Raw genomic sequence first — 18318 nt, 5'->3', positions numbered from 1 at the left:
AATGCTTAATAATATTGAAATAAACCACCAGGTGGCAACATATCAATTTTTAAAAATTCTTTCAAAAGGAACTAAAGCTCTATTGAATAAAATGTGACAGTAGAACAAAGTTTTGAAGAAAACAGAAACAAACACTTTGCATCCGTTTTTTTTTTATTGTGATCGAGGAAGCAGGCTCTCTAAAAAGTGGTGTAGGGGAAATGTCAAACTCGCTATATGTATTTCTACTCATTGAATGGACAAGAGTATTTTGATTTATGCTCTGAAATATGTGTGCAAACCTTTAATGGGTTTTAACATCGCTTTCTTGTATGATGGTATTTGTTTTAGCATTCCAATTAGGAAAGGGTTAAACAACACACAGGGAAGCAATGGCTTAAAGACAAACTTTTTATAACAGGAAATGTAAATGTTAATGAAAATGTAAACACTTTATAATAGATGTTTGAAGAACCAGGTAACGTAAAAACATTGTATTTAAATATCTAAGTAAGTTATCCATAACTATTTAGGAACATGTGGCTGATGCTACAGATACTTATTATGGAAAGTAATGCTTACTACCATGTGTTCTGTCATTGAAGTCTGTGGGACTGCTCAAGTAGTAAGTGCTCCCCCATGGTGGTTGTGGCAGGATGAGGCCTTACCTATCATTGGCAGCTTACTTAATATACAGCACAGCTGAGAAGCAAGATCAGGAAAGTCAGATTCTCTGTTTGGTGACTGCAATGACAAGACATTCCTTTGTGTGCTATATTTTTGTTTTTCTCAGGCAATGAACAGAAGATACAGTTTGGATGCAGGGAATCATGACTCCTTTAGCTCATATTGAATATGAACAAGAGTAATTTTTTTCTGTACTGAACGTTTCTGTTGCACGTGTTTTAGTTCAGATTTTTTTTTTTTAAATAAGGACATTGACAAGTAGTTTAACCCAGTGGCTCTCAGCCTGTCCAAACTATTGTACCCCTTTCAGGAGTCTGATTTGTCTTGCATACCCACAAGTTTCACTTCACTTAAAAACTACTTGCTTACAAAATCAGACATAAAAATACAAGTGTGTTGCAACCCACTATTCACACTGAGTGTGATAGTTAAACCACCCTAATCTGGAAGAATTTGATCTGGCTACCGCCACTCGGAGAGACAGATTAACTACAGTGACTGAACTACAGTGGCTATAGTGCAGACGTGGCCTAAGGCCATATAGAGGCTTTCTCTAGTGTCTGTAGTGGGGTTAGGTCAAGTTAACTACAGCGCTCTGGGATTTGAATTTTTCATACATCTGAATGATGTAGCTAGGCAACTCCAATTTTTAATTATAGACGAGGCATTAATGCCTTTATCTCTGTTTCCTCTTAATTTCCAATAGTTGCTTTTGATTTTTGTTGTTGTTTCTGCATTTGGTCCTAATATGTGAAGTTGCAAGAGTAATGAAAAAGACAAGGAAAATGCTGGCATCTGATAAAATGTGTAGAATCACTTATACATTCTTACATCATTACTGTTGAAACCAAGATGGCAATAATTAGGAAAAAGTTTAATCCAGAATCTAGAACATTAGAATCTCTCCACCTGTCTTCTAGGCCAGATGATGCAAAACAGGTAGTCATCTTTTAGTGATACCTTGAATAATGAATGAATAATGTTGTAAGAACAGACATTAAATGAACAGTATTTGAACCCTTTTCATGCTATTTTGCTAGACTATTGCCCTTTTATTTATAGTACTTACCACCTCCTGTTCTCATCATAGTAATTTTCTATAAACTTCCTTCCGATCCCTCTTAGTACAGACCTTTAAACATATCTGAATCTGTCATTTGTCCTCAATTAGTACAGATTTTAAGTTTAAAATATCTGACCGCCTCATGCAGTGCACGTCAGAGCATAAGCTACAGTATTTGGGCCAATCTTCCTCACCCTGCAAGCATGCAGATTATATATACTTCCAGGACTCAACCTCTTCTTGCAGCCTTCTTAATAGAACAAAAGCTAAACTTATTTTATAAGATACTTGGATACTTTGATACCTAGATAAAGATACCTTCTACGGGCTATGATGGAGCAGAAATCGTAAATCTACTATATCTATGCCTTTTCATGTTGCTACCATCATAGGGTAAACTGTGGCTTGAAAACCCCGTTATAATAGATCAGGCATATGATTGTCATTAGGAAAATAAAAAAATAAACCAGGAATCTTTGGAAGAATATTTGAACTATAAATGGGCTATAGTGTGATAGGTACTTCAGGTGATGGGACATTAACTATTAAGCTAATTTGTTGCAAATGTACATGACCTATATATGCCAACATATGTATACCCAAAATAAACTAGTCTTATACTTTATTGCCTCATTTTTTGAATTATATCTAAGAATGCTGTGCTGAAAAGGCTGTGTAGAGGAGTGGACTCACCCCTGTGGCACCTCCTACTGGTCATCCAGGGAATTAGCTCTTCCAGCATCCTGGAGCACCCCCTGCAGGCTGGTGATCCACCTGTCCTCTGGCCCCATGTCCCTCCCAGACTCTGGTGCCCTTGTATCTGGGGTGCTGCCCCCTGGCAGTACACCCCTCTGTACTAGGGTCTCCTCTCCCTGGGGAACCCCCACCCACTATCCCTACCTCACCTCAGAATAAGGCCACTGCCAGTCTCCAACTAGTCCCCATTTCCTGGGGCAGATAGGCCACTCATCACAGGCAAGGTTGGGTTTGGACCTGCTGCCTTGGCCTACCCATGGGCTGCCCTCTGCAACCCCCAGTACCCCTTGGCCTCCTACTAGGCCACAGCCTGGGGCTATCCAGGCTGGAGCTCCCCAGCCCTGCGCCACTCAGGTACCCTGTGTCAAGCTCTCTGCAGCCAGGCCCTTCTCTTCCTGAACACAGAGAGAGACTCTTGAGTGCCTGGCTCCCTGCCTCTTATATAGGCCCAGCTGGGGCCTCATTGGGGCGTGGCCCAGCTGTGGCTACTTCCCCAATCAGCCCAGTAGCTTTTCCCTTTGCCCCAGCCCTCTGCCAGGGCTGTTTTAAACCCCTCAGGCAGCAGCGAGGTAACCACCCCGCTACAGGCTGATAGTTGAAAAGAAAATGTATGGTATTTATATACTGCAAGACTATTAAAATAACAGAGTGAGTATATTATATAAAATGTAAATAAAGATATACAGGGTTCATAGGACAATGAACATGAGCAGAAAAGAATAACAAGTTACAATTTTCTACAACTTTAGAGGATTTTGTATTTGAGAAACAGTATGTAGTCACCTCATTAAAGCCTACATTATATTGTGGCATCTTTAGATTTTTGAAGAATTATAGGGCACTTAGTTTATTTCCATGTGCTTAAACAGATTGTCTTGAAATGTATGCCTCATGGATTGTATGTGATACGGTTAGTGATCCAAATGTGGGGTTACTGAGTAATGTATTCCTGAGATACAGCCCCCCGAAACAAGAGCATTTCATGAAGTTGGCACATTCTGGCAAAAATTTGAGAATAAACTGAACATTTGGGAAAAATCTGACTTTGTCACGGGTGTGTGTGTGTGTGTGTGTGTGTGTGTGTTAATTGGAGAAACATAATCTGAGTGCTGCAGAATATTCAGAAGGTGCTGAAACTGTTTTTAAAAAGGAAAATTACACATGTGAATGTTCCTTGGGAGGAGTAGAGTGATTGGGTGCAGGAGAAGGGTTTGAGTTTGCAGCAACAAATAGGGGTCTTATGGCAAAGGGGATACATGGGAATGTGTAGTAGCAGTGGGAAGAGGGGTTAGGGGTTGAGATAAGGGGGAGAGGCTGGGGGAGAGGGAAGGGAGAGGCTGGGGGAGTGGGAGGAGTAGCAGAGGAAGTTGGGTATTCAGGGGTGGGGGGCCTTGTCAGCCTGGAATTCTCCCCGTGTGTGTGTACTGTGATCTGGGGGGGGGCGGGTCCTACCCCTCTGCGAGGGTCTCAATCCCACTTCCTGCCTGCTGTGTGTTTTGAGATCTGAGGAACCCTGCTCCTCTTAGAGTGTGTGAGCTCCTCTCTCTACCCCTCCATGTGAGCTGGGATCTAGGGTCAGGGGACTGAAGATAACACATATTTAAACATCTGAAATCCAGAAAATGAATAGGGAACACATCACCCCTGGGTGTGGGGTGTGGGCTGGCCAGAGTGTGTGGGGGACTGGCCTGGGTTTGAGGAAGGATGGACTTGGGTATACCTGGGTTATGTCTGGGGAAGGCTGACTGAAGCAGGGTTAGGAGTCCTAGCTAGGGGTTGGTAGTGGGAATGAGGGCCCCAGCTCAGTGTGCACCTCGGGCCATATAGCTGTTGCTTCTGACCTGTGTACAGCAGCATAGGAAAGGAGACATCAAGGAGAAATTCCTTACATGGTAATGGCTTCTACAGTGCCAGTTAATGGCTTAATGGGATGGTGAGGCAGGGGAGACATACAAGTCTTCTCTCACACACAAAGTTACTGTAATCACCATGTAATAAAGCTGTCAACATTTTGGGACCTTCTCTCACTGACCCTGTTAGCAGCTACACATTGCAAACATTTCAAAGGACAACCATGATCCCCAGTCCGCTATAACAAAATGGGGAGGAAAGTATCGGGGGGTAGCCGTGTTAGTCTGTATCTACAAAAATAACAAGGAGTCTGGTGTCACCTTAAAGACTAACAGATTTATTTGGGCATAAGCTTTCGTGGGTAAAAACCTCACTTCTTCAGATGTATAGAGTGAAAGTTACAGATGCAGGCATTATATACTGACACATGGAGAGCAGGGAGTTACTTCGCAAGTGGAGAACCAGTGTTGACAGGGCCAATTCAATCAGGGTGGATGTAGTCCACTCCCAATAATAGATGAGGAGGTGTCAATTCCAGGAGATGCAAAACTGCTTCTGTAATGAGCCAGCCACTCCCAGTCCCTATTCAAGCCCAGATTAATGGTGTTAAATTTTCAAATGAATTTTAGTTCTGCTGTTTCTCTTTGAAGTCTGTTTCTGAAGTTTTTTTGTTCAAAGATAGTGACTTTTAAATCTGTAATAGAATGACCAGGGAGATTGAAGTGTTCACTTACTGGCTTATGTATGTTACCATTCCTGATGTTCGATGTGTCCATTTACTCCTTTGCGGAGGGACTGTCCGGTTTGGCCAGTGTACATGGCAGAGGGGCATTGCTGGCACATGGTGGCATATATAACATTAGTGGACGTGCAGGTGAATGAGCCCTTGATGGTGTGGCTGATGTGGTTGGGTCCTCCGATGGTGTCGCCAGAGTAGATATGGGGACAGAGTAGGCAACGAGGTTTGCTACAGGGATTGGTTCCTGGGTTGGTGTTTCTGTGGTGTGGTGTGCAGTTGCTGGTGAGTATTTGTTTCAGGTTGGGGGGTTGTCTGTAAGCGAGGACTGGCCTGCCTCCCAAGGTCTGTGAGAATGAGGGATCATTTTCCAGGATAGGTTGTAGATCGTGGATAATGCGCTGGAGAGGTCTTAGCTGGGGGCTGTATGTGATGGCCACTGGTGTTCTGTTGTTGTCCTTGTTGGGCCTGTCCTGTAGTAGGTGATTTCTGGGTACCCGTCTTGCTCTGTCAATCTGTTTCCTCACTTCCCCAGGTGGGTATTGTAGTTTTACGAATGCTTGATAAAGATCTTGTAGGTGTTTGTCTCTGTCTGAGGAGTTGGAGCAAATTAGGTTGTATCTTAAGGCTTGGCTGTAGACAATCGATCCTGTGATGTGTCTTGGATGGAAGCTGGAGGCACGTAGGTACGTATAGCGGTCAGTAGGTCTTTTACTTATTACCTAGCCACAGCAGCATATTTACTGCAAACCTAGGTGAGAATTACAACTGCTTAAATAACCACCACCTCCTACCAACAAATATTGCTGTTCAAAGAAACTAGGACTTTAAATGTCACAAAACTTTAACATAGAGTTAACATTGCCTGGCGATAGCTAGTGCCCTTCCAGAAGGTCGAGTTCAGCAAAACTCAAACTTTTGAAAACCAGGAAATATAAGAGTTAAAGTAAATGCCCATGCAACCTTACGGCTGCCCTGTTTGAGTGATACCCCAATACATCTAGAACACACGTTCCCACTCTACCTTTTCAATGTAATGGACAACACATGCCCTGTGCTCAAACTTTGAGCCTGCTCCTCCAACAGGATAACACATTTGGAAAATTTACCAACCACTTCCCATCCTTTTACAGCCCTTTCACACTTGGACACAGGATACCATCTAAAACTATACTTTCCCCTACTTATAATCAAATCCACAGTCTGCTCTCATATCCCACGTCACCGCTAACCCTTCACATGTCAAGAATACCACAGTGCCCTGCTACAGACACAACCTACACGATTCTGTATTGAAATGATGCAGACTGGAACCTCAAAGTACACATGTACTTCTTTCCTTTGATAATACACGAGGTGGAACTCCGACCCAGTCTCCTCATATCATAATCACAGCTCTTCCAAGCTGCTCCAACTTATTTCTCCACAAATCAGTACAGCTGCAAATAACATTAAATGCAGCTGGAGTGCATGCAGATAATTCCCAGTAGCTATTGCTAGCTCTGAGGGGCAGAGTTAAGGTTTTACCATAACTCTGTATTTCCTGGGTTTTGTAAGTTTGAGTTTTGCTGAACTTGACGTTCTGGAAGGACACAGCAGGCTACGTTAACTCTGTGTTAATGAAGTTTTTTGCCATTTGATTTCTTATACTCAGACCTAGGAAGAAGAGGTCATCTGAGAAGTCGATGTGAGGGGGGTAAATAGAACAGTTTATTAGACATGCCACTAGCAACATGGTGTTTCTATAGAATCAAGTTTAGTCTGTGTCATTCTTAGCACCTCATGAAGATCTAGTCTTCCAGTTGCATTTAATTCAAATGTTTTGGAGGAAGGAGTCTAATTTCATAATCTATATAAACTGATTAAAATCATAAGGTATGTCTACACTTGTGATGACATGGAGAGTACAGACACTGCACGCCCAATTACATGGTTATAAATAGCAGTGGAGACAGTGTGGTACTACTTAGGTGAGTAGAGAACAGATACGCCAGACCCTTAGGTTATATACCCTGTATGGCACTCCACATGCCCAAACAGTGCCTTCCATGTTTACGCTGCTAAAAACAAGCTACAGACTAAGATCCTGATCCTACAAAGATTTGTGTATGTGCTTAATTTGAAGCATGAGAGTAATCACATTGGCTTTCATGTGCATAATTTTTTGCAAGGTCAGGGACTAAGATGTTCCACTCTATTTAGGTTCTTACACAACACTCAGCACTATGGTATCTCGAACACTTTCTGGATTTCTCAGAGAGGAGAATTCATTCAGTTTGGAGCTACTTTTGCTTTAATTTTTCTTGTTAGATTACATCAGGGATCGGCAACCATTGGCACGTGGCCCGCCAGGGTAAGCACCTGTAAAGGAAAATTGAGTAGGCCCAAACTTAGGAGGCCAGCACATCCCTCGGCCCACGTTGCTACCCGCAGCCCCCATTGGCCTGGAGTGGTGAACCGCAGCCAGTGGGAGCCGCAATCGGCCGAACCTGCAGATGCGGCAGGTAAACAAACTGGCTCGGCCCGCCAGGAGGTTTATCCTGGCGGGCCGCGGGCCAAAGGTTGCCGATCCCTGGATTACATACAGTCCTTGTAGACAGGAAGTAGGTTGTTACTGAGTTTGATGAGGTGTGTAACTATTTGTGATCCAAGATTCCAAATGCTTCAGCATCAGAAGAGTTTCAGGACTACTTAGATCAGACTGAAAACCTCTTACCTTCCTATATGTCAGTAGAAAGATTTGTGTATATTGATTACATGGCTCAAGTTTATATTTTGCAATTGGAATTCTGTTGCCAGTATTTTTTCCCCTCTGTTTTTGGTGAACCAAATAACTATGATAATTCTAATTTAAATTGTTTTTTTCCTTTGTCCTAATCTTCATGTAAGTATATGTTTTGGTCACATTTTTGAAAGGCTAATATTATGTTATGCTAATATTTTAAAAACTAAATTAAAAATACTAAATTAAAACTTAATTATGAGAAATGATCTGGTAAGGTGAAAGAAGATGAGCACTTCAGCCCTGGTGGGCATGATGAAATCCGAAGTAGATGGGGGACCTAACCCCAGGACTGGTAGTAGGCAAATAGAATTGTCTTCAAGGGAAATCTTCCCATGTAATATTTTGTCTGACTTTCATGAAGGAAAGACATGCAGAGATATTGTTCCTTGTTCACTATTTGTATGAATAAATTCACTGCCAAATAAGGTGAAAGCTGGACAAAAAGTACAAGTGATTAAAAAGCACTTTCACAGTTGAGCAAAAAACACGTTTTAACCCCCTATACTGTATAGAAACAGACTAAAAAAAACCATGGCTGAAGTTGTCATCACATTTCATACTGAAAGTGTGCATTGTGCAGGCTACCTTTTACTCCTGAGAAGATGATGAAAATATTGGAATGGCCTTTTATCTCAAGAGTAAGTGCTTCCTTTTACTGTGTTTTCTTTTTATTCTTAAGTTTTCACATTTTATTGATAAAATTGGGAATCTAGTAAATTATGAAATGCTGCAGTAGCTTCAGTACTATGTATGTTTGCCTGAAATTGCTATATATTCTAATTGGTTTCATTTTCTATGGAAAGCAGGGGACAGGATTGCATTGGGATTTTGTTTGTAAAGATTGTTTTTGCTTAAATATTATTTGAATAATAGGGGATATCAGTTGGAAAAAATCTCAGACTTTATTTTTGAGCCCTCAGTATGAAGAGAATTGAGGACTATATTTGGCTGTTTGACTTTTGCTGAGATTCAAGTGCAGATTTATCAGATGTCACCTGCAGATATGCGGGATAGCAGGAACGTACTGGTTTCACCTTTATTATTTTACTGTATTGTTGAAAAAATCTTAGTAGCACGGTTATCTTAGTTTGTAGTTTTGTTAAATGGAATTTGATTTTGGCTTTTAATACAGTAACTGGAAAATTAGTTGCCTTTGATGAGTAAAGGTGAAGCTTTTGTAAGAGCACGTGTTCAGCAATTTATGACCTGGAGTTTGCTGTCTGGCTGCATCAGGGCTTTGAGCCAACCCTTGCCTTACATTTGATTGTTGTGGAGATTACCCTAGGGCTATAGTTGAGATGTGCTGCCTGGGAAAATAAAAAAATCTATAGAACTTTCATTACACTATCTTTGTATCTAGAACTTGTGTATGAGAGGGAATGGCGTTGCTGTGGAGATCATTCCAGGGCTGTGGCTAGGAAAACAAAAAATCTATAGAAACTGTCATTGCTCTATTTTTATATCTAGAACTTAAAGCAAGCATTGGATCTGATCATATAAACTGTTATTTGACTACTAATTTAATATTGAATAATTTTGGTTCTTGAGTTTTAGAGATTTGAGTTTTCTGTGTTGGGTATCTCAGTTGTGCTGGCTAGCCAGCATGGCTGGCTCTGGCTTTGTTGGATTGGTATCCCAGGGCTGATTTTGCTATTTTTGTTTTACTGGGTTAATTTTACTCTTCAGTCAGGGATTGCAGTAATTACTAATTTTCCATAGTTCTTTATTTTGGGTGGTATAACTATGTGATAGGGTTTATAGAAATGAATGTTATGAAATGGTATTACTATAGGGTTGGACATAGAAATTTGTCAGTTCATTATTCAAACTTTCACATTTTTTAATGTAATTTTGAAAAAGCCATCGTCTGAAAGTGGACTCCATTCAACATAGAGTCTCTCTTAGAGCATTCAAAGTGACAGGTTTACAATATAGTATGACAGCTCCAAATGGTACAATAGGACACGGTTTAATTTTAATAACAGAAGAACAATGAGAGGAAACTAATTTTAATTGCAATAAATTAGATTACTGAAGGGCTTACTTGGGGATTATTTAAAATATTGTCCATCAAGTTAATGATAGAAAATGGCATATTAAATTTTTCTTGGTCAGATTAGGAAAGGAAGTTTTAAAACAGTACATAATTTGAATGTGAGCTCTGATTTCTAACACTTGTCACTTTTGGAAATGGGGACATAAAATGAAGGGACTAAGAACTCCTAATTTTTCACCATTGTGGCAGTGATCAGAAAAACCAAGTCCTGGGTTGTCTATATTTATAAAGAAAAACTCTTATCGGCAGTTTACAAGCAGCTAAAACATTGCATGTATGTCTAAAATGTGAAATCACAATGGATTATTCCAGCACAAGCCTAGTTCTGGTTTAGCTATTTCATTATTTGCTTGAGGTATTGCTAAGATAGAAGCCTTGATTTTGGTTCTAATAACCTAGCAGATTCAGTTCATGATAACCGATATGATTAGATTGTGTTTTATAATCTGGATGTTATTGTACTAATTTTGAGGTACTATAGCTAGCAAATTTATTTGACTTTGGGTTTGAATGGTTATACTTTTTCTCCTTAACGTTTCAATCGAGACAGTGTTTAATTGTGTGACATCTACATTTAATTTTAATTCAGACACTTTAAATTGTTTATTTTTTGTTGCCTGTAATAAGTAATCTATATTAATATCTAGAATTTATATAGTACCGTTTGCATTTTATATAGCACGTGTTCATCTGTAGATCTCAAAATCCTTTAGAAAGGTCAGTAAGTGTCATAATTTCCATTTAGCAGGTAGGAAACTAATGTGCAGAGTGGTTAAGTGACATGCCAAAGGTCACCAGCAGAAAACCAACTCTCAGGAACAAAATATACATTTCTGTATCAGTCTAACACAAACATAAGCTAGTAGGGCTCTCATAGAAAAATAAAGTATTTTTTCTTACATTTACACGTCCCATTTGTGAAATTTGGCAAAGGTGTAAAATGTATCCTAGGATGCCCTCTTGTACAGTTGAAGTTGCTATACAGTATGATCCCTAGCAGAATCTCATTTGTCGGGGAAGACAAAAGGCTTGATGATCCTGATTTTTTAAAAATCTTTTTAAAACCCTATTGCAAATAACTTTTTGGAGATAAAAGCAAAACAACCTTCATAAAGAAGTGAAAAAGTCTCTCAGTTCTTGAGTCATGAAACCCTGCATAAGTGGCAGTGATCAGTGTCCAGCAGACGTTTCTAGTTATTACTCGTCAGGAAAGGAACACATGACTGGACAAGCCAAGCTGATATACAAAAGATTCTTGTGAGGATGCCTTAGATTGGAAAATGGTGGGTCAGATCTTTCTCAGACATGAGACAGATCTGTGTTCTGTTGCTCTGTAGTCAGGATTAATTTTCTGTGTGAGGCACTGTCACAGGATTCACTACTCACTGCTGTGGTGCCTGTTTGTGGCCCATCTGGGGAATTAGCTCATGACCAGTTTGACACCCCCCTCCCTTGGTTTCTCACTCCCTGGTCTCATGCTCTCTCTCTGGAGTCAGGTTATTCCCTCTTCATCATTCATGGTGTTCTGTCTTCATGGCTTGGCCCTCCGGCCGGGTCACTGTAGTCCTCCCCTTCTGGGGTATCAAAATCCTGCTGGACAAACTGTCGCAGGCAGTCTTCTGCCCAGTCTGTGGCACTTCCCCACAGTGGTAGGAGAACACGGGCATGCCTACTACTCCAGGTTCCAGTCCAGGGACCCTATGCCCAGTAACCATGGTCTGCTCAAGCTCTGACCTGGTTGCTGTTTCCCTGGGCTCCTTCCTACCTTTCCTTCCTATCTTCTGGCCCTACTCTGGGTTATTCTTGGAGCATCCTCTACTCCCTGGGGCTATTTCACCCCCTCGGGTTTTTGCCAGAGTCTGTATTCCAAGGCAGGATCTCAGAGCTTAATCCCCCCAAAACTCCTCCTGGTCTGTTGCCACTTCCCCTCCTCTCTAGGGAATGATTGCAGAGTTCCTCCCTGTAGCCTTTTCTTTTCTTTTCTTTTCTTTTCTTTTCTTTTCTTTTCTTTTCTTTTCTTTTCTTTTCTTTTCTTGTTGTTCTATGGCACAGCAGTCTAAGCATGAGGCTATGACCACCACCTACAGCAGTTTTCTTGTAAGCAAAAATCTATATTCTTTCATCCAGTCTTGTATCCTTAAAAAAGCAAAGTACTCTGCTACCCTCTTTCCTGGTACTCTCACCAATCCTTTCAGACTGTAGTCTTTCAATTCTTCATAAATAATCTTTCTTTCTGTGTAATTCTCCCGGCATTGCCACAGAAGATGCTCAACTATTTTTTGGACTTTGCATTTTTGTTTAGTAAATATAAATTACTATTCAGGTGTTAGGGCTGCTTCCTGGTATTCAGGCATACTGATTGGAATGGAAGTTGAAGCCAGTTGTCGGGTCAGGACTAGGACAAGGATGGCACTGGAATTGAGATCTGTGGACAGGCTTGGGTCAGAACTGAGATCAGAGTCCTTAGTCAAGTCAGAATAAGTGCTGTAGCCAAAGTCCAAGTGGTCAGTCCAGGGACAAGCCAAATCCATACCTTAGTTGCAGTCCAGGTGAAAGCCAGGGGTCAAAGCCAGGTGGTCAGGAGTCTGGCAACAAGCCAAGTCAGTATTGTATCCAGGGTCCAGATACAGGCCAAAGGTTGAAGCTGGGTAGTCAGAGTCTGAGGATCCAAGAAAAGTCAGGAAGCAGGGGCAAGGCTGAAATGGGTCAGTAACAGGGCTGGAGCAAGATCAGGTTAGGGCAAAGACAAGACTGGAATAGGGCTCGGGTAAGGTTGAGGCAGAAACAGGATCAAGAGCAGGCTGATAGTCCGGAGAGTTTGGTAAACCGTAAGGTGCTTCATGGGTGGGGGGAGGGGCATGGAGGGTCAAGTGACACCCCCCTCCAGATTGGCCTGCAGGGGATGGGGCCCCACTCGGGCCCTGCTGCTGGGGACAAGGGCTGAGTGAGCCGGAGTCCAGGCACGGAGCGGGCTGTGGGATGGGGAAAGTGTGGTGGCCCAGGGCTGGGTGGAGGGCAGGAGGTTCACTGGGCAGGGGAGGCGTGGGGTGGTCACATGTCCTCTCCTTTAGATTGTGCCCCCCCAGTCGTGGCCAGGTACTGCAGTTATGCAGTTTGGGGGCGGGGAGGAGAGGGGAGGGAGAGTTGGGGAAATACCTCAGCCTGATGGTCACCTGACCCAGGCTCTGCTTAGGGAAAAGCTGCTGCCCTGTGCCTGAAGGCTGAGTCACTGTTGGAAGGTCAGCTAAGCGAGCAGCCCTGGTTTGTCTGCGGGTTTGCCTCACATCAGGTCACAGTGACCTTTTAGCACTCTAAATATAGTGGCTTCACTTCTTTTGTCATAGCTATTAAGTATACCATTATCCTCAAGTTTAGGACATGTTTAATAGAATCTTCGTCCTTTTTTCTCTTATGTCCATAGTTCTTGCCATTCCTTCTTAAGTCCTCTTAACTAAATGTGTGAAGTCCTGTTTCTTAAGAGGGACCTTTATGTTAATCTCAAATTTTTAAGGTATTTTTTGCTGCTTTCTCTGCCCTTTCATTGCCCAGTATCTCAACCTGTGCTGGAATCCACACTTATAACTATATGTATACTAATTGTATTATCTCTGTAGTTAAGAACAATATTTAATTGATTAAGTTATTGCTGCTTTCCAAGGCTCCTTTTCTAATCACCATTATATCCGATAAAGAATCAGGTAGGATAGCCGTTGTTGTCAGATGTTGGCTGCATATGTGTTCTCTCCGCGTGCTGCACTGGCTCTGGGCAGTTAGCCCATACAGCAGGCTCCAATCGAGCTGCTCAATAAGACCACAAGACTTAGTTCAGTAGTGAAGGCACCCAGCTAGGTTTATTGTCAACGAAGCACGGTCCAAATGCCCTGGCTTAGCGGTTACAGGTACACTAATACATATATACCTGTGATAGTGGACTCAGCTCAGTGAATGGTGGGACTTTCCATTCTCTGCTAGGCTGGCCAGAGAGACTCCCTCTGAGGCTCTTTCTTATACCCTGATATAAACAAGTTACATATTTCCCCTTTGACATAGTTAGTTTCATAGATTCTAGGACTGGAAGGGACTTCGAGAGATCATAGAGTCCAGTCCCCTGCCCGCATGGCAGGACCAAATACTGTCTAGACCATCCCTGATAGACATTTATCTAACCTATTCTTAAATATCTCCAGAGATGGAGATTCCACAACCTCCCTAGGCAATTTATTCCAGTGTTTAACCACCCTGACAGTTAGGAACTTTTTCCTAATGTCCAACCTAGACATTTGCTGCAGTTTAAGCCCATTGCTTCTTGTTCTATCCTTAGAGGCTAAGGTGAACAAGTTTTCTCTCTCCTCCTTATGACACCCTTTTAGATACCTGAAAACTGCTATCATGTCCCCTCTCAGTCTTCTCTTTTCCAAACTAAACAAACCCAATTCCTTCAGCCTTCCTTCATAGGTCATGTTCTCAAGACCTTTAATCATTCTTGTTGCTCTTCTCTGGACCCTTTCCAATTTCTCCACATCTTTCTTGAAATGCGGTGCCCAGAACTGGACACAATACTCCAGCTGAGGCCTAACCAGAGCAGAGTAGAGCGGAAGAATGACTTCTCGTGTCTTGCTCACAACACACCTGTTAATACATCCCAGAATCATGTTTGCTTTTTTTGCAACAGCATCACACTGTTGACTCATATTTAGCTTGTGGTCCACTATAACCCCCAAGATCCCTTTCTGCCGTACTCCTTCCTAGACAGTCTCTTCCCATTCTGTATGTGTGAAACTGATTTTTTCTTCCTAAGTGCAGCACTTTGCATTTGTCTTTGTTAAATGTCATCCTGTTTAACTCAGACCATTTCTCCAATTTGTCCAAATCATTTTGAATTATGACCCTGTCCAAAGCAGTTGCAATCCCTCCCAGTTTGGTATCATCCGCAAACTTAATAAGCGTACTTTCTATGCCAATATCTAAGTCGTTAATGAAGATATTGAACAGAGCTGGTCCCAAAACAGACCCCCGCGGAACCCCACTCGTTATGCCTTTCCAGCAGGATTGGGAACCATTAATAACAACTCTCTGAGTACGGTTATCCAGCCCCCCCGACGTGATTTGTTACCACCCATTACCTTGTACATGTTGGTTTGATCAAAACATCTCTAGCCATCACACTGTCATCCCAACCTTATCTCTAAGAGGGGGTCAGTGTGTTCTTGTAACATCCAACAAATAAACATGTAACCTGTTAGGTATTTTAAGCAAAAAGAATTAGCTTTGTTTTCCAGATATTATTTCTTCCCTAGTGTCTAGGATAATATCTCTTTTACTGTTGTTTTCCCCCCCCTTTTTCAGAGATACTGCTCTGGTGCTTTTTCTAATAGGAGAAATCTGATGTGATTAATATCTTACAGACAAGAGAAAATTGGTCTGTAATTGTTTTTCTCTGAAGATAGTACTTTACATCATAACAGGTCACCACTTGCTTACCAGTCTCCCCACAGAGTAGAAGACCCTGTAACATCTTAAATTACATACTTTCAGTAGCTTTTATATTCTATCATTTGCCTTTTCTTAAAAGATAACTGATTATTGGAGGCACTACAGGGTCACTATGTTTTTTCTTCAGGACTGGCTTATGAAACCTCTCTTAAGGAACTGTGGTTCTGAACTTTGAGCTCTAGTTTTTCCTACCTGGGAACACACTTGAAGCACAAATCCAAAGGTGCATATTTTTTGTGAGGAATATCTTCAGAGTAAGAATTATAGATAATTATGTGTTATGAACATATGTAAGATGTAATAAGTAAATGTCCAGCAGTCCTTTGGCATCTCTTCTTCTCCCTGCGTGGCCCCTCCCCCAGTAGCTGGAAGCAGCTTGTCCCTTCCTGGCCACACATTGTTGAAAGTCAGTTAACACCTCCAGGCTGCTGCTGGTCACAGACATAACACAGTCACCTCCTGTCTCTCCCCCTCTCTTGAACGTTTACAAGTTTTATTAGAAATAAAAGTACAAGTACAGCGGACCCTCACTTGAACGCGCGTCTGTATAGCGCGATTTCGCTGATAGTGCGAGACCGCGCATAGATCCAAAACTGAGAAACGCTTAATTTCTTCCTTCTGGTCATATTATTAATGCTTAGGATTCTCGCGAGTATGTTTACTAAATGGCGTCGTGCCGTCATTGGTGGTTTCAATACATGCTATGGTTGGTAGAATCGCGGCGTCATTGATGCCATGATTACAAAAATGCTGCTATTATAAATTTGCCGCCCCTGCAAATTTGCCGCCTTAGGCCTAGGCCTTGTTGGCCTAGGCAATAATACGCCGCTGGTCCCAGGGAACCTGACTGCAGGGGCTTCAGCGAACCCGGCCACGTGGCTCAGCAGGGGAGGGGGACTAGGGGATGGAGCAGTCCTGTACTCCCTGGAGGCAGGACCCAGGGCGTGGGTAAGGGGTGAAGATGGTGGTAAGGGGGGCAGCTGTGGAGCCTGCAGGTTCGGGGCATGAACAGGCTGGAAATCGCTGCCCACTCCAGAACTTGGTGGAGAGGCTTCCCCATGCCAGTGCTGTGCGAGGCTTTGGCATATGCAGGGCTTGGCTCCTCCTGGCCAGTGCCCTGGGGCCGGAGGGCCTTGTGCTTTCCCAGGGCGCCAGCGCAGCCGGAGGCAGTGGGGGAAGGAAGGAGCCTGCCGGCCAGGCTGCTGTTGAGCTAAGTGCTCCGACCAGGGGCTGGTTCTCTGCGCAGCACTGGGAGCAGGACATGCATGGGCGGCGGGTGAACCCCCGCTTTGAGGAGGCTAGCCCGCCAGTCCCGGCCCTGCCCGCTCGCCAAACCTCCCCCATCCCCTTGTAAAAGGAGACGCCCCGAGGGGCTCCCGCGACTGGAGAGGAGCCCCGGCCCACCCACCCCAGCCACATCAGGCCAAGCAATTCAGATATGGGGTCTGTAACACTGCACCTAATTGAAACTCTTATTTAACTATGAATCATAGAATATCAGGGTTGGAAGGGAACTCAGGAGGTCATCTAGTCCAACCCCTTGCTCAAAGCAGGACCAATTCCCAACTAAATCATCCCAGCCAGGGCTTTGTCAAGCTGGGCCTTAAAAACCTCCAAGGAAGGAGATTCCACCGCCTCCCTAGGTAACGCATTCCAGTGCTTCACCATCCTCCTAGTGAAATAGTGTTTCCTAATATCCAACCTAGACCTCCCCCACTGCAACTTGAGACCATTGCTCCTTGTTCTGTCATCTGCCACCACTGAGAACAGCCGAGCTCTATCCTCTTTGGAACCCCCCTTTAGGTAGTTGAAAGCAGCTATCAAATCCCCCCTCCTCCTCCTCTTCTGGAGACTAAACAATCCCAGTTCCCTCAGCCTCTCCTCATTAGTCATGTGCTCCAGCCCCCTAATCATTTTTGTTGCCCTCCGCTGGACTCTTTCCAATTTTTCCACATCCTTCTTGTAGTGTGGGGCCCAAAACTGGACACAGTACTCCAGATGAGGCCTCCCAATGTCGAATAAAGGGGAACGATCACGTTCCTTGATCTGCTGGCAGTGCCCCTACTTATACAGCCCAAAATGCTGTTAGCCTTCTTGGCAACAAGAGCACACTCTTGACTCATATCCAGCTTCTCGTCCACTGTGACCCCTAGGTCCTTTTTTGCAGAACTGCTACCTAGCCATTCGGTCCCTAGTCTGTAGCAGTGCATAGGATTCTTCCGTCCTAAGTGCAGGACTCTGCACTTGTCCTTGTTGAACCTCATCAGGTTTTTTTTGGCCCAATCCTCTAATTTGTCTAGGTCCCTCTGAATCTGATCCCTACCCTCCAGTGTATCTACCATGCCTCCCAGTTTAGTGTCATCTGCAAACTTGCTGAGAGTGCAGTCCACACCATCCTCCAGATCATTAATAAAGATATTAAACAAAACCGGCCCCAGGACCAACCCTTGGGGCACTCCGCTTGAAACCGACTGCCAACTAGACATGGAGCCTTTGATCACTACGCGTTGAGCCCGACGATCTAGCCAGCTTTCTATCCACCTTACAGTCCATTCATTCAGCCCATACTTCTTTAACTTGGTGGCAAGAATACTGTGGGAGACCATATCAAAAGCTTAGCTAAATTCAAGGAAGAACACATCCACTGCTTTCCCCTCATCCACAGAGCCAGTTATCTCATCATAGAAGGCAATTAGGTTAGTCAGGCACGACTTGCCCTTGGTGAATCCATGCTGACCGTTCCTGATCACTTTCCCCTCCTCTAAGTGTTTCATAATTGATTCCTTGAGGACCTGCTCCATGATTTTTCCAGGAACTGAGGTGAGGCTGACTGGCCTGTAGTTCCCCGGCTCCTCCTTCTTCCCTTTTTTAAAGATGGGCACTACATTACCCTTTTTCCAGTCATCCGGGAC

General features: G+C 43.2%; 1 protein-coding gene across 13 annotated transcripts in view; it reads left to right on the top strand.

Moving 5' to 3' along the window:
- SRPK2 (SRSF protein kinase 2) overlaps positions 1-18318 on the top strand; it is a 255110-nt gene that overhangs the window by 40122 nt on the left and 196670 nt on the right. The window contains exon 1 of one of the 13 annotated variants that reach the window (XM_065559944.1): positions 3118-3133. The exons of the other annotated variants lie outside the window; for them this stretch is intronic. The gene's annotated coding sequence lies outside the window, so the exon portion shown is untranslated. Of the gene's footprint in view, positions 1-3117; positions 3134-18318 lie in introns of those variants that run through there. 13 annotated transcript variants of the gene reach the window in all.

This window comes from Chrysemys picta, chromosome 1 (genome assembly GCF_011386835.1).
Source record: "Chrysemys picta bellii isolate R12L10 chromosome 1, ASM1138683v2, whole genome shotgun sequence".
NCBI classification, from domain to species: domain Eukaryota; kingdom Metazoa; phylum Chordata; order Testudines; family Emydidae; genus Chrysemys; species Chrysemys picta.
Note: the sequence above shows the minus strand (reverse complement) of the source record. Positions and strands in the feature narration are given on the sequence as shown.